The 16,157-nt window shown below is 44.0% G+C and overlaps 1 long non-coding RNA gene across 1 annotated transcript in view; it reads right to left on the reverse strand.

Annotated features, from left to right (window-relative positions):
- Nucleotides 1-728: 728 nt before the first annotated feature.
- The window catches only part of LOC308474229, a 38,036-nt gene continuing 22,607 nt past the window's right edge, over nucleotides 729-16,157 (reverse strand). Inside the window, exons 2-3 of the long non-coding RNA XR_013984585.1 lie at nucleotides 2,336-3,492; nucleotides 729-1,168 (exon numbers count right to left, since the gene is read on the reverse strand). This is a non-coding gene — a long non-coding RNA (uncharacterized lncRNA). The remainder of the gene's footprint in view (nucleotides 1,169-2,335; nucleotides 3,493-16,157) is intronic.

Genomic DNA, 16,157 nt, shown 5'->3' on the forward strand with positions numbered 1-16,157 from the left:
GTTGTGGTCCGAAACATCGGAAGGGTGCCCGGTTGCAAAACCTAGAGAATTTAAGGCTGACATATATGTGATGCAGGAGAGCTGCGCTCATATTGCCTGATTGATTCTTTATTAGAACAGCAGCCTTCTGCCTCCCCAGTCAAACTCACCTTGCTCCAACCCAGGTATTAACCTGGCTGGGAGAAGAAAGACAGGCACCCACAAGCCAACACTAATATTAGGCAGAGTGAGGCAGCTATTTTTAGGAGCTGATTTGGGGTGTCATGCAAGGGCAGGAATTTATTGAAGGTGATGATTCCCAGGGAGACGCACTTGTGGGATTTCCAGCCACAGGTGTCAAAATAACTTGGACAGCCTTGACTACTGTGTACCTTTATTTGAGGGGGGGTTGCCTCAAAGCTGTGGCATATTCTGTTCTTGCACTACAGGCAGGCCTGTTCAGTGGTTTGATATTTTTGATCAGCCAGTCATTTTTATAATTTTGTGTTGTTTTTATTGTGTTTTATACTTGGTTGTATATACAATGTGTTATATTGTATGAATTGGATATACATAAATATTATAATACATAGATGATGATATTATTATTATTATTATTATTATTATTATTATTATTATTATTGCCCTGCCCATCTGGCTGGGTTTCCCCTGCCACTCTGGATGGCTTACAGCATATATAAAACATAGTAAAACATCAAACAGTAACTTCATTGATACAGACAGGGATTGGAGCTAGCCTTCATCTTGTGATTTTTGCATTGCAGGGGATTAGACTAGATGACTGCTGGAGTCCCTTCCAGTGCCACAATCCCGTGATTCTTGTTGTGATGAAGACTTCTCCCCACCAACATATTCTGACAGATCACATAAGAGAAAGGGCATTGCAGGGAAACCCCAGTTCATAAAATCAGATATGGGGATAGACGGGTTTTCAATGCATGATCATTATTTAAAAACGCTTGTTTGATTTGAGGTCAAAATATTGTGGTACAATTTTGAATGAAAACTACTCATAATTTCACCATATCAGTATCTCATTATACTGTGAAGAAATGCTTGAGGATTGTTGTTGCCGACTTTCCATGGGACCAACTTCATCCTTGTCTCGCAGTCACAAGAAGTGGGCATTTGGGTGGGACTCTGCTTGGATGGATAGTAACTGCAGCAGCTGTTAATAAGCATGAAGAAAGTCATGTTTAGGCAGCTTCCGTTAATGTATGCATCACAAGCTGATCCTATCTCATCACCCCTCCTGCCAGGTGAAGACAGCGTGCGAAGTTCTGGATTATATTAATAACACTTTGCAATTACACAGCACCTTTCATCCAGGAGCATCAAAGCACTTTGCAAGCCTTAATTAATTAAAGTTCACAACAGCCCTGCAAAGCAGCCAACAGGCCTGTTGTACATGCAGGGGAACAAAAGCATCCCTCTGGGAAGTCATCCAGAAGCCGTCAACAAGAACTAATCAACAGCAGAGCTGGGAACAGAATCCTACGACTGGAAGACAGCAAAGGATGCCTTCTGTCTAACTGCAGGACCACACCCACATCCTATGACCAGCCTCATTCTAGGTCAGTCTACCTGGATGTGAGTCTCCAGGGTCCTAGGCAAAGATCTTTCCCACCTGGAGATCCTGTTAATGGCCTTCTGTGGGCAAACCATTTACTGAGCTCTGGTTAGGGATGGGTGAATTGCTTGTCTCTTATCTCTGTTACTGTTTCTGCCCGTAAGACATGTGCATGTGTACAATCACATTGCAGCTCTCTTTTTTCTAAAAATGTGTATGCAAATGCTTATTGTGATATGTTTTCAAGAATTGCATCTTGCAGTGTTCAGAGAAATGGGAAATTTGGTGGAGAGCTCTGTTCCAGTCTACTCAATAGTCCAAGAGATGTGTCTCATGTCGTTTCATGATGATTAATCTCTTCAAGCATCCCTCGCTATGGTTTCACCTGCAGCTATAACCTCTCCTGGGTCAAGTGTTGTGATTGCTCTGTAATAGCTGCATTTGTGCATAATGCTAAGGCAAGTTTTGTTTTAACAGTGGTGTGTTCAACAACCCACAAGTCATCTCTCAAATGAGCAAACAAGCCGTGGCTTCTATCTCTGGCACTTGTTTTGTTTTCCCACTGCTTTTGCCTCGTGCCTGTGTAGCTTGGGGCTGGGTTGCCAAACATGGGTAAGGAAGGCTGTTGTGTTCAGACATAACGGCAATCTGTGGTTGGACTAAAACATAGTTTGTAAACCAACAACAAACCATTGCTTCACATCACGGTTTGCTGGCAGCAAACAAACTATAGTCTGCTGGATAGGTTCACACATTCATACAAACCGTGATTAGGTGAAATGTGAGCCAGGTCATTGGCTCCAGTTCTCATTGGCCTGTTCCAGCTCAGGAATTGAGTTTTCTCTGTGTACAAGGTGATTTACAACAGTTTCCCTTGGTCTGATCCAGCAGGACTCCTCTTATGTTCATGTAATCTCAAAAGAAATGTGTTCTTTGCTCTGCCCCCTGCAAAAAGGTTTTAAAAATGTGGGTGGAGGGAAGAGTAGGACTGCTCATTTACATAATACATATTACAGGCTAAACAAGCTGGTTTTTATGTCATGAAATGGTTTTGGATGAAAGTCCTTTGATCAGCAAAAGGAGCGTGGAAAAAGAAACAGAATGAAGGAACACAGATTCCATTACAGTAGACGCAAAAACACTAAAATAGCATATTTTCTTGAGAATGAAATAAGATTAAATCCAGATGATCAGGAATAGTCCCACCCAGAAACAGGCAGTGAGAAGCTAAAAATGTTTTAGATATCTGTAGGTTATACATCTATACATTACAAACATATGCACACAGAGCCAATGAAAGTTGAGGTGGCAAACTCCACTGTTGCAGATTGCGGATGGGAACTCACGTAACTGAATGTTGCTCAGAACTAAACATAAAAAACCCTCCACATAGAGAACTGCATGCCAGGGAGATGGATTCGACTTTTCTGGACATCAGCCTCTGAGGTATCCAATTTCTTTGGGGGAAGTTATTTTGTACAAAGGAGCATCATGTGAGTTGTCATTTGGCGTCTAATGTGGTACAGCCTAGCCACTGGGTTACAGCTTCAGTGAAAACTAGGCCAAAGGCACTGATACCAAACGTGCCATTGTTTTTCAAAAAAGAAGAAGAAGAAGCATTGCCTTCCTTTGTAGGTGCAGCTTTAAATGCAAGCCCTGTTCTACAATGCAAGAAAGCAAGAATTGGGAGCACACTTAGTTTTCCTTTGAAGTTGAATCACCTGATGTTATGGTGACATTAGGTGATTGATAACAAGAGGATGGCCCCACCTACCTGTCAGATGACCCACAGAGAGTGTTCAGGATCCATCCGCCCCGACTAGATTCACTGAGAGACTTTCAGTCTGATGCTGTATGATGCTTTTTCTTTTTAAAATTTGTTTCTTTTCAGCATGGAATAAAATTTTAACAAACAGATTCGTCTAAATAAAAAGAAAGAAAGAAAATAACAAAAAAAGAATTAAAAAATGCAAAACCCTTTTTCGGAGGTAGGTATGCAAAAAATGCAGGGACGCGGGTGGCGCTGTGGGTTAAACCTCAGCGCCTAGGACTTGCCGATCACATGGTCGGCGGTTCGAATCCCCGCGGCGGGGTGCGCTCCCGTTGTTCGGTCCCAGCGCCTGCGAACCTAGCAGTTCGAAAGCACCCCCGGGTGCAAGTAAATAAATAGGGACCGCTTACCAGCGGGAAGGTAAACGGCGTTCCGTGTGCTGCGCTGGCTCGCCAGATGCAGCTTGTCACGCTGGCCACGTGACCCGGAAGGGTCTGCGGACAGCGCTGGCTCCCGGCCTATAGAGTGAGATGAGCACACAACCCTAGAATCTGGCAAGACTGGCCCATATGGGCAGGGGTACCTTTACCTTTATGCAAAAAATAGAAATGGATACTGCACCCCCATTTTGCTTCCATTTTGCTAATTGCGAACCATGGTAACCATCTGGATAAGGCTGATAATATTTGCTCTTGCGTTCTTGTACACTTCCTGGGAATTTCTCTCTTAAAAAGGCTTTGCATACAGATAGAGCAATACCTGTGTGCCTGCCCAGAACAGAAGAAGACAGTGGAAGAAGGAGTGATTAAGCTGAGGAGGACTTCTGGATACAATCTGTTGAACGCTGCAGACTGGTGTGGACAGCAAGCCGGGCAATAGCAATCAATTTCCATGACTTTGTGGAGGGGGAATAGGAATGTACAGAATGTACGGATCTGCACACACCCTGTTTGTGATGCAAGGTCCCTGTGCCTCCATTATGGAAAGGCATGAAGTTGTAGAGGCGCCCATGTTTACTAAACTGTTCGGCTTTCCATCTTATTTGGAGGCTGGAAAACAAGGACAAGTTATTGCTGGCATGTCAATGAACTGGGAAAATGTAATCAGGCAGTACCTTCGAGCTATTAGGCACAGTACAGAGCAAGATAAAATCACAAATCAAGAAATTCTGCACTAAGATTGCACAACTAAAGCAGGGTTTATTTTTTTTTTTTTTTAAATGGCTTCGTTGGGCTTTACATGCCCCCTGCATTGGGGACATCATCCTTCGATCAGTGAAAGGCAGACACCGGAGTCATGTTTGCTGCTTAGTGGGTTTGAACTGGGCAGAAGACCAACAGAGGAAAGAGATCCAGAGATGTATTGTACAGGACCTCACCCAACATGACATCAGTATCACCATGTGGGAAAGGGACAGAATAGTTAACTAATATGTGGCGCAGAGAAGCATGAGAATGGGTTGAGCCTGAAGTGCTTCCCAGTGAAATAGAGTAATGCTGGATTAGAAGCCAAACACCCCCCCCCTCTTGTGGAGATACTTGACTTTGTTGGAAACTCTGAAGCAGCCTTCCCCAACCAGGTGCCCTCCTGAAGTTTTGGGCTTCAGCTTCTGTCAGCACACACTGGCTGGAGCTGGTGGGTGTTAAGAGTCCATGAGCCTAGGGAAGGATGCTCTAAGGCAGGTGCCATCATACTCGGCCCTCCAGATGTTTCGGAACTACAATTCCCATCATCCCTGACCACTGGTCCTGTTAGCTAGGGATGATGGGAGTTGTAGTCCCAAAACATCTGGACGACCAAGTTTGGGGATGCCTGCTGTGAGGACTTCACCTTAGTCCCAGAGCTGAATGCGGAGGTACATTTACTGCGTTGTGTGTGTGTGTGTGTGTGTGTGTGTTGCTGAGTGTTGTTGTTATGGAGTCACCATTAGGCACCTCCCCTAGGCATAAACTGGTTTTGGGCCACTAAATGGGCATCAAAGATCATGTTGACAGTTATTTAAAATAATACTCAATTATTCCATGCTTTCTTCTTGTTTTCGAAACAGCAAGCTTGCATGCAGGCTTTCTGAGAATGCCAAAGGCAGGCAGAGATATACTGTTGTGACTTCTGTTTTGTCCTGCGTCTGCAGCCTAACACAGCAAAGCACACCCAGCCCCTGCTGAAGGAGGGAGGGGAAGGAGGAGACATGTGACATCAACCAGCCAGCTGGAAGGGCTGTTTTGTCACTCTAGCTCACAGTCGGTGGCTCTTAGCCTTCAGTTCCTCCTGCTATATCTCTTTCCACTATCTCCAGGTGTTTTCAGACTCCAGCTCCCATCAGTCCCAGCCAGCATGGCTACAGTCAGGGGTTATGGGAACTGTAGTCCAACATCTGGAAGACCACAGATTCCCCATCCCTTCCTTAGGGACTGTGCATTCTGAAATAACAAGAGGAATGTAAATCAGGGAGCGCAAGTGCTTTGTTCAGTTTCTGCTCCCATCCAGAGGTGGCCCTACATTTTCTAATCAAATAACATTGCATTATCACAAATGGAATAGAGAAAATCCACTAATATGAACTGCCCTATTAAGGGTCAGATCACTGGCCCATCTACCCTAGTGCTGCCCACAGTGGCCAGAAGTGTCTCTTCAGAGACATACATACTAAATCTGGTGAAAGTGCGTCCCCCCCCCCATATCTTGACTGAAAACAAATTCTGCAGGATGTCACAACTGTTAGTCAAAACCACTTCCTCTACATTTTAGGACAGCCTTACCCTACATTGTGCCCTGCAGATGTTGTTGGACTACAAGTCCCATCATCCTGGACCATAGGCCATGCCATGCTAAACGGGGATGATGGAGGTTGTAGCTGGGGTTATAAGCGAATCTGTCTATTTCAATTTCTCTCCATTTCCAATCTTAAATTCAGCTCTCCACATTTCTGCATCAGTCTGCAATTTTTTTTAAGCCCTCATGAAAATTCATCAGTGAATTTCTCCCAATGCACACATGCTTGTGTACAATTTTGCCTAATATTTGTGTTTTTATATTGTAAACTGCCCTGTGATCATCGGATGAAGGGCAATATAGAAATTTAATTAGTATACACATTTCTGCAAAGCAATTTCCCCTCATATGATGAATTTTTGTATTTTATTTTCACTATTATATGCATTTCTATGCACACTTTACTCCAGGATTTGCACTTTTGTGCACATTACTTGACTGGAGAACTACAGTGCAAAATTCAGAGAAGTGCGAATTTTGAAGGATGGTTGCATTTTGTTTCACTTATTGCTTCAGAAAGTGAGAATTGAGTAGGGTTATAGTGCAAACTATCTGGAGGGCACCAAATTGTGGAAGGCTGCTTTCGAAGTTGTATTTGTCTCTCTCTACTTATACGGTACAGCCAAAAAGGAAGACTGAAAGTTTCTTTGAACTGACAGTGAAAGTCAAGAGGTAGTAATGTTTTCCCCTTCTTACAAAGAGAGCTGAGTTAGTGCAACAGACTTCCTGATTTTCCTCGGTTAACAGATGTGACGTCTTGAGGTAAACCACACAAAACCTGCAACCATTACTGCTGTGTTGTTTATATGACCTTCCTCTGAGAAAGCTGTAGGGTTGCTTTTCAGCAAAATTTGTACATTTCCCCGAGAACATCATTTCCAGTCATTCAGGGACTGGGCACTAAAAGGAAGAAGAGTCACTGATAATTTAGAAAAAGAGAGAGACTGAGGAAAAAGACGTCAGCAAATTACGATCAAAGGTTCTCTTTTTTTAGTAGTTCATAAAACACAATTATTATGTGGAAAGTCACCGGGGGGGGGGGGGGAGAGTCTTTGAATTTTAAAAGTTCATTTACAAACCATTCTTCATTTAGAGACATGCCCTAAGGAGGATGAATTTTCTCCACTATTTTTGTCTTCGGGGGAATTTAGGTACCCAAACCCAGAAAGAGAAGGCTGCTCCACACGCTAACTTATATTTTTCAGGTGCACGCCTAAAATATTTATAAGTGTATTAGGGGGTGGGACCCTGCTCACCACCCACTATTACTCTTGTCAAAGCCTCATCTCTTTCCTCCTCACCCAAACTAGCCCCTCCCCTTACCTTCTTGCCAAAGCCCCCCTCTCCCCCCTCTTAAAGGTAAAGGTAAAGGGACCCCTGACCATTAGGTCCAGTAGTGGCCGACTCTGGGGTTGTGGCGCTCATCTCGCTTTATTGGCCAAGGGAGCCGGCGTACAGCTTCCGGGTCATGTGGCCAGCATGACTAAGCCGCTTCTGGCAAACCAGAGCGGCGCACGGAAATGCCGTTTACCTTCCCACCGGAGCGGTACCTATTTATCTACTTGCACTTAGGTCGGCAGGAGCAGGGACTGAGCAATGGGAGCTCACCCCGTCGCGGGGATTCGAACTGCCGACCTTCTGATCAGTAAGTCCTAGGCTCTGTGGTTTAACCCACAGCGCCACCCGCGTCCAAAGCCATCCCTCCCCTCACTCCTTGCCAAAGCTATCCTTCCCCTTACATCTTGCCCAAACCACCCCAGAGCCCACCAAAATCATTCCACCCCTTCCTCTTAGACCTTTCCAAGCTTCCACTCACTAGCCTGAGCTGCCTGCCAGCCTGGGCTGCCTGGCTTTTCGCTTGCCAGCTTGGGCTGCCCACTTATTTCTTTTCTGGCCTGCAACACCGGCCTGCCTCTGTCTCCATTTCCCTTCCCCTTTCCCTCTGACCCTGTTGCAATGGCCCAGCAGCTCTGCAAGCCCAGTTTGTCGTCATGCTGCCATTCATTTTGCCATCTGTTGGCGGCCATGCAAACTGCAGCATGACGACATCCTTAGGAAAATATGTCTTAGGAAAGATATCTAAGAACAGGATGGAACGTAGCTCAGGAACAGAATGTATTATATGCATGTTATTGTAAACTGCCTTTAGTTCAGTTCAGTGTAGAAAGGTGAGATATAAATTATATATAAATCCAAGAGGGAAAATCTGGAATAGAGAAGAAGCAGCAGCAGCGAGTAGGGGTGGGCTTGCTTAACTCTTTCTTCACTCACAGCTACTCTGCTTGGAAATTCTCTGCTCTTATCCTGCTGCAAAGCTACGAATACATTTGTATGACTCTGTGTTTGGGATTCCATAGGCAAAAAGTGGCTTGGGAGGGGAGACCATATTGGATTGCCAACTTTCCTGGGCTCAGAATTGATAATGGATGGTGGGGAATTGAATAAATAAAATAATATGTTTCCTGCCAAGTTGGTTTTTAGTGCACCATAAATTCCCTGTTGCATTCTAGATGAAGAAGCTCACTGCAAAGGCATGTTGAGCCCGAATGGGTTTAAATAGTTTTCACTCAGTGTAAAATAAACAAGCAGATGGAGTCTTAATTTTCTCAGGGTTTTTTTTTAAAAAATAAATCTTAGTTTCCCTCAGTGGTAGTTATTGTGACCAATTCTAATGGGCAGTGTGAAAAGAGACAGCATGTGCAAATGAGTAGTTCTGGTTCTTCACCCTGAAAGACGTTGCAACCATAAGATTTGGGGTGGAGAACATGTGGCTCTCCCGATGTTCTTGCAATCTAGTCCACCATCATTCCTGCCCACTGAGAATGCTGGCTGAGGCTGATGAGAATTGCAGTCCAACAATAATCAGGAGGGCCACAGGCTACCCACACCTGCCTAAAATCAAATATTCCCCTCCCCGCGACAAAAATCTAAGGCCAATCAACTGTTGCTTGCAGTTCAGCCCAGCATATCAGTGTTTGGATTGCTTTTTTAATGGCTGAACTCTCAAGTCAGAGCAAGTTCCAGGTCATCTCAACCTTGTAGCGCTGCCAAGGAGAAGATATGCAGCCTCTCTCTGCTCCAGGTATCTGATAATCTCTAAGCAGTAAAACCAGCCTGGAAGCAGAGAAGCCTAGCCCTGGTTCTGAGCTTGTGGAAAGAGAGTTATGAGAAAAACCTAAGAACATAAGAAGAGTCTGAGTGCTGGAGCATCTGCTCTGCATGCAGAAGGTCGCAGGTTTGATCCCCAGCATCTCCAGGTAGGGTTGGGAGAGACTCCCTGTCTGAAATCCTGGAGAGCTGCTGCCAGCCAATGTAGGAAATACTAAGCTAAATGGACCAAGAGTCTGACTCAGTACAAGGCAGCTGCCTGTGTTCCTGTGCATGTGCACATTCAATGTGTCTGGTGGATTTTGAGATCCAGTGTGGTGTAGTGGTTAGAGTGTCAGACTAGGACCTGGGGCTCATCCCCACTCTGCCATGAATCTCAGTGCATCAGTCAATGCCTCTCAGCCTAATCTAATTCTCATTTGAGGATTAAATGAGATGGGGGAGAACCATGTACACCACATTAAGCCCCTTGGAGAAAAAATGGTGGGATATAAATGCAACTAACTAACTAACTAACTAACTAACTCACTAACTAACTAACATCTAAAGTCCATCAAATAAGCACAGACACACGCAGATAAACAGGGTATATTCATAGTGTGGGATTTTAAAGCACACACACATTGGTACATCAACATCTTCTTTGCTGTGCATCAAACTTCACTCTCGGAAGCCGAGGGAGAACAACCACAAGGAAACAGAAAGCAAGGGCGATAAAGAGAAAGACTCTGACAAGAGAATTTGTTCAGTCCTTATCTGAGTGTATGTCATGTACCAGGCATGCAGAGAATCCCATCTCTCCATCACACACAGATTAATGGTAGGGTTATTGGGGTTTTTTAAAAGGGAACTTCTTTATGGGGGGAAAGTGGTTGAACAAATACTTGGACAGCTAGTGGCCTTGCTAGACTGAAATGTGTACGGTTAAGGCTCTCGTCGAATATTGAATCAGGCCCAAACTGAATATAATGAGTGATCTCCCAGCATCACTGTCTTTTGCATTACACAAAAAAGGCTTCAGGGGAATTGAGTCTGGATCAGATCCATATAATGGGCCCTGGGCAGATGGCAAATCCCACTAACAGAGCTGCTAATACTTGAGAGGGTAAAACACATCAGTAATGTTGTTGTTGTTGTCGTCGTCGTCATACATACATACATACCCCACACATCTGGCTGGGTTTCCCCAGCCACCCTGGGCGGCTCCCAACAGAATATTCAAAACATGCTAAAACATCAAACATGAAAAAATTCCCTAAACAGGGCTGCCTTCAGATGTCTTCTAAAAGTCAGATAGTTGTTTATTTCCTTGACATCTGATGGGAGGGTGTCCCACAGGGAGGGCGCCACTACCAAGAAGGCCCTCTGCCTGGTTCCCTGTAGCTTCACTTCTCTCAGGGAGGGAACTGCCAGAAGGCCCTCGGAGATGGACCTCAGTATTTGTTGAGGGTTCCCTCTGTTGTCACCTGGCATGGCCAGGCAAATGCTGGGGCCCACCAAGGCTGATAGCAGTCACTAGCATCCTTTTGCTCTGTTTCCCCCTCCCACCCCTGATATTTGTACTCAGATGGTTGACAGGCACAGTGAAATAACATGCTGGCCAAGGCCACAGTGACTACTCATCTTCATTTCCCCACCATGACTGTGGTCCCCAAGTGTGTCAGATCCCAGTGGCCTTCTGGGGGAAAGAAGTTGGAGGGCAGCTGTAGCCTCAGCTGGTGTTTCCCTTTGAAATGTGCTTGCAATTTGCAATCTGATCCTGCTCCCCCATCCTCACCAGAGTGGTCTGCTGTGGGTGGGTGGGTGGGGGACACAGTGGACCTCTAAGTGAAGGTGCTGGCTCTGTGTGCAGGTTGCAGAAGCCAGAGATGCCCAGAGGTTGGGGACAGGGACTGTAGACATGATCCTGCTCCCCCAGTCTTGCTTTCATATTTTCAGTAAACACGCGGACATCAGGTGAGATCGAAGCTATAGTTCATGCAGCCAGTAAATAACTTTTGATGCCGTGTGACTGCAGTTACAGCAAACACTTTAGTTATGTTACTAAATACAGTGGTACCTCAGGTTAAGAACTTAATTCGTTCTGGAGGTCCATTCTTAACCTGAAACTGTTCTTAACCTGAAGCACCACTTTAGCTAATGGGGTCTCCTGTTGGTGCCGCGCCGCCAAGGCATGATTTCTGTTCTCATCCTGAGGTAAAGTTCTTAACCCGAGGTACTATTTCTGGGTTAGCAGAGTCTGTAACCTGAAGTGTCTGTAACCCGAGGTACCACTGTATTAGCCTTAGAGTTGAGCAGCATCAAGGCCAGAAGGGGTAAGGAAGGGAACTTTAATCCTACCATGGTCTCAATGAATCCAGAATTCATAGGAGGAATGCATCTAGTGGACTAACCCCAAGTGCAGGATATGGGATGGTCCATATATAGCTCCAAAACAGAACAGGTGCTTTACATGCAGGTATCTTCAGTTAAAAATGAACTCTTTCAGGTAAGGGGTTTAGGAATGCCCACCCCCTCCTTCCACCTGGGGGTGTGGAAAGCTACTGCCATTCAAAAGAGAGAGGGGACTAGAAGGTTCTTTCTGATGCTGCTCGATGAATTTCTAGGTGGAATAACTCCCACGAGAAAACTGGATCTGAATATGTAAGTGCAGGTTATCTTCTTCTGCACACGAATATCAAGGAACCCAGTGATGTTGTTTTCCAAGGGCTCTGGCAGCAGCTCAAAAAGAAGAGCAAAGACAGCCAGTTCCCGTTCACAGGCAAGTCCCTACATTTCCATGGGGTGAACATTACGCTTTAAAAAGTGTGATCCTCACCCCCTCCAGGGCTATTTTGCAAATTGACGACTTCTAATAAACACGCATGCAGACACACATGCTGCAGATTGCTCAAGTAGGCAAACGAAATGGCAGTGGGTTGTTGTTGTTTTATATACTGTACTTGAATGTTCAGAGCCACGGAGCAAACTGAAGCAGGGATCTAGATGAGAATTCTGCACCACTGCAGATGTGCCAAGTTGCACTCCGCTTGTATGGTGGGTGGACCAGCCCTGGGAATTGATAAACATCTTATTTTTGTTTCCTGGTGGAGGACTGTAAAAACGGAACGCGGTGTGTGCGTGACTAAGGGCTCGTCCACACCTGCATTTGCCTCATGATTTCCAGGCACAGGTCTGAGTTTTTCTTTTCTTGCACTGCCTTCCCTGGGAAAACCCTCTTTTTGCCACTGAACAGGAACAAACACCAGTTAGGCTTTCTGCAGACGGATGTTTGTTCAAATTCAGCGGTAAACGTGTCGAAGAGCCCCAAGTTTGACTTGGACATAAGGCAAGCCCTGCAGGAGCAGAACAAAGGCTTGCATCCTGTATCCCACAGCGGATAGCCAAGTGTCTCCGAGAAGCCACAAACAGAACATATTGATGACTCAGCAGCAACCCAATCTTTAATGGCCCTAGATATCTGGTCTGCAGCGGCCTATTGTATTGGGAAGGGCGGATAAGCTGTGGTCCTCTAGATGCTGTTGAACTCCAACTCCCATCAGTCCCAGCCAGCATGGTCAATGGTCAGGGATGGTGGGAGCAAGAGTCCAACAAGATCTGGAGGGCCACATGTTCGCCATTCCTGGATTACAGGGAGAAAACAAGAAGAGCCTGCATTGCCTGGAGATGGAGCAAGGGTTGCATGCTGAGCTTCCAAACTCCTCCCCCTCTTGACTCTATTTTGGCTTCTTTTCCCTTACACGGTTACTTGGCTTTATTATGTCACTGCTGACTATGTTATGTGGATTGGTTATTTTCTAATGTGTCTTTTTTTGGTTGTTAGTGGCCTTGGGCATTTTTTCTTCTTCTTCTTCTGGGAAGTTGGAATAAAAATGTAACAAATCTGTAATGAACCAATCAGAATGGTGGGAACTAGTAAGAAGGTGGAGCAAAACTGCTTACTTCATTGATTGACAGCACATTGGCATCCTTTGCAAGTCATGAAAAGGCCTGGATCAAGTTGCTTTGGGGAAAGGTTGTCGTTTCCTTTCCCCAAAGCAACTTGATCCAGCCGTTTTACAGCAGGCTTGCTGGAAATCTATGGGAAGGCTTGGGAATTTTGCTTATACAGGCTTTTCTTGACTAAATTTGAGGTTCCTTTTCAGATCCCTTCAGACTTTGTGGAGTCTACAGGACTGGGATTTCAGTTTGTCATCTACCTGTCTTGGCCTGTGTCTGCATCATCACTCTTGTTAGTTTTTAGTGTCTTGCTGGCTGAAATAATTGTGCGTTCTCCGTCCACAGGTTGTTTCCCCCTCTGGAACATTTGTACCTATTCAATAAGAAGCACAATTTTCCATGCAAAAAATATATCGTTGATGACAGTCACAGATCATGAAATGCAAGTTGGTCTGTGTTCTCCTCCTTGTAAATATTACTACAGCAAATCATGTGAAGAATGTGTGGTGTGGTCACTACCATATGTAGTATGGTGCTCAGACCAATAAATCATAGGATCATATAATTTTAGAATTGGAACTTCCAAGAGATCTTGGGGGTCATCTAGTCCAGCCCCCTAATGTAGGGTGCAACTATAGTGACCATTAGGGGTGCCGTATTTTGAAGAGCAAGAAAGAGGACGCTATGATGGCCATTCAAAGCTAATAAATGCAATTTGTCTCAAATTTTACCCCTGCAAAAGAGGATGTGTCCTGGAAAAAAAGAGGAGCCATGGCAACCATGTCAGATGGCTATTCAGCTTCTGCTTCAATGCCTGTCGTGAAGGAAAGTGCATCACCTCCAGGGGTGGTCTGCTCCACTGTGAAACAGCTTTTAGCATCAGGAAGTTTGTCCTGATGTTTAGCGGAAATCCACTCTCTTGCCACTTCCGTCTGGTAATTCTTGTCCTGCCTGCAGAAGCAATGAGGTCTTGGCATCTTTGGCATGAGCCTAGACTTTAGATATTTGAAGAAGGCTAACACATCTCTCTTTAATCTTATCTTCTCTGCATTAAGCATGCCCAGCTGCTCCTATCAATTTCTATTAGGACTTGGATTCCAGATGCCGCGTCATCCTTGGACCTTCTCCAGTTTTTCAATGTCCTTCTTAAAATGTGATACCCAGAGCTGGACACTACACTCCCAAGGCTAGCACAAAACAGAACCAGCACTTCTCATAATTTGGTTGCTGTGCTACTGTTAATACACCTAAGATTGCATTAGCATTCTTTGCAGTAGCATCACACTTCTTGCTCATTGTTCAGCTATTTATCAACTTTGATCCAAGCTTTGTAACTGGATATGTGTGAAGGAGCAGTTATTTTTACTGTTATAATATTGAAAAGGAATTCTTAAAACTCTAAATCATTATAGCTGTGTGGAACACGTTAAGCACACAGGAATAGGAAAGAAATGTTTTCCTAACCTTTTCCAAGTTTTTATAAACAGTTGTATAAAGCCACGTAATATTTATATAAATCTATAAATTATGAGTATTGTCTGTTTTATATATTTATTGTCTGGGGTTTGTGTGTGTGTGTGTGTGTGTGTGTGTGTAAGTGTAATCTCTGCCTTATACTTCTACACCACTTTTTTCTTTCATAGAATAGGTGAGAGTCATTTGGTGATAGCAGTGGGAAACTTTAATCTGCAACACAGATTCATACTCAGTATTCATAGGTAGTATATCTTGATGGACTCATTGGGAGCAGCAGATTAAGCACTAAATTGGCAACCAAAACAGCAGCCAAATTTGCTCTTTGAACAGTAGCAATTCCAGTGTTTAATTCAATTACAGGGCAGTAAGAAAAATTACAAAGGCAATTACTTCAGAGATCCCCTGACATCATCATAAGCAACCTGGCACCATCATAATCAGCAATTGGACACATTTGTACGAGGAAATATATTTTCTAGGATCACAGAAATCCTTGCAGATGTGAAACAACTAGTAGAAAGAAAACACAGCAAACAAGTTCATTCTCATGACTGAGTTATCTACACCCCCGCATTTCATCGCTCCCAAGAAATGACTTTCCTTCGTGGAGACAACACCTTAATAACAACGGCAACCTTGTCCTCAAAAGTGAAAAACAGCTACAGGTAGGACTGCAAAGAATTGTCCCACAAAACCCAGAGTAAGCCAAAGATAAGCAGTATGGATTACGCTTCACAATACCTATATTCATTTAAACGCTGCTACTGTGTTGGCAAGTTATGATGCTTTTGACTGTGAATTCAGCTCTTCCCCCGAGATCTGTTGTTAAGTGCACTCTCCAAATTTTTGGTTTAGCTCTACCGAGGAAATAAAATTAAGACAATGCAGCAGATTTGGCCAGCCTGGTATGCACCAGATGTTTGGTTTTTGGTTTTTTTTTAGCTTTAAATATTTAATAGACTATTGTATTTTTTAAATTTAATTTATTTAACATAATTATTACAAAATATAAGCAAAATATTGCATATACATACATACATATATACATATTTCAGATAACCACACATATATAAAAAGAACAAAAGAGAAAAAAGAAAGAAATGAAGAAAGAAAAAGAAAAAGAAAAAAATAAAGAGAAGAAGAAGAAAAGTTAGAAGAATTTCTTCCAAATTTATTCTACAAATATCTCAATAATAAAATTTCATTGATTGACTTCCATCGCTTACACTGCGCTTCCTATATAAATTTTAAGCAAGGTTGTATCTGTTATTCTGTATTTTTCCCATACAATCTCACACGAATATTCTAATCAACAAGTTTCTAAATCTTCAGATGTTTTGGACTACAATTTCTATTGGGCCTGAGGGAATGGTAGTCCAAAACATCTGAAGGGCACCCACTCCCTCCAAGAAAGATCATCGTAGGAAGGGAAAAACCAATCTTCTCCCCCTCCATCAGCAGACCGGGTTGCAGCTGCAGGGAGATTCCCCTTCCCTTCCACAAAAAAGACCCTGCTGCAAC

The sequence above is a fragment of the Podarcis pityusensis genome, assembly GCF_964106645.2.
Source record: "Podarcis pityusensis genome assembly, chromosome: 3".
In the NCBI taxonomy this organism is placed as follows: domain Eukaryota; kingdom Metazoa; phylum Chordata; class Lepidosauria; order Squamata; family Lacertidae; genus Podarcis; species Podarcis pityusensis.